Genomic DNA, 1130 nt, shown 5'->3' on the forward strand with positions numbered 1-1130 from the left:
TGGAGAAACCCAAAACAAAACCACGAGAGTTTATACTCAAAGTGACAATATCATACGGAGAGTGTCTAACACCCTCCAACTTTCCTTCCATTGCAATAAACCGCCCGAGCAATTCAAACACGAATATCGGCGGGCAATGAGGGTCCTCTTGAATCGCCAAGCTCACTCTCCCCTTCCGGTACCCGAAGATGGTGCCTGTGGTGGCATTGTCTTTCAAAAGGGGCTTCCGTGGGCGGCGGAGAAGGGCTACCATGTTACACCCAGAGCTCAACATGGGGAATAATTTGAAGATTTTGAGAAGCCCTCCGCTACCGGTGCTGGTTCCTCCGCCGGGAAGAGGAGGGTTTGGAGGGCTTGGAGGTGTGGCGGAGGAGGGAGAGGAAGACGGAATTGTCCATGAATGGCCCGGAGTGGGAGATTGTTTGGCATGTGCTTTCTCTCATCATCGCTTGTTTTTATGCCTTTTCCCCAAACCCATTCTAAAGAGAAAACCCAACTCGAGCACACGTCGATATTGTCCACGAAACTCGAATTTCACATGATTGACTTGTTTGTTGGATTAAAATGAGTGCCGCACAATCGTTGTTTGGTGTGTTGTCGATTTTTGTTTTTTAAACCATAGACAACATGTTCTAAACAAGTATAATCGAAAAATTCGACATGCGGCCATAAACAATATCCCTTGTATAAGCAATGACCGCAACACCAAATTGGGTTAATTTTTTTTTAACCAAATATTTTATTTGGTTCACAAGTTTTATATTTTTTGTTCAATCATCATAATATTTGTACGTATGTAATAATGATATATTGTGACAGTGAATGTGAAATTTTAATTATTAACATGACAGGTATAATAAATAATATAATTTTTAAAAAATGAATCCTATAAAATAAGTTGAATGATAAATTTTATGCGTGTCATTTGGGTCATCAACTAACTAATCCAAAATTATTGGGAACGCTGTACATCCCTAATATTTTCGTCATAATTGGTCCTCTCGAGTCTTGCAATAATAAAGTATTGGTCTCACTTATGAACAAATGACATCTTAACCATAATAAAAAGAATAGAAAAAAAAAAACTCCAAGAAATATGATCAATTATTTAGTTTTTTTTTTTTTTTTTT

The sequence above is a fragment of the Cucurbita moschata genome, unplaced genomic scaffold (genome assembly GCF_002738365.1).
Source record: "Cucurbita moschata cultivar Rifu unplaced genomic scaffold, Cmos_1.0 Cmo_Scf00008, whole genome shotgun sequence".
NCBI classification, from domain to species: domain Eukaryota; kingdom Viridiplantae; phylum Streptophyta; class Magnoliopsida; order Cucurbitales; family Cucurbitaceae; genus Cucurbita; species Cucurbita moschata.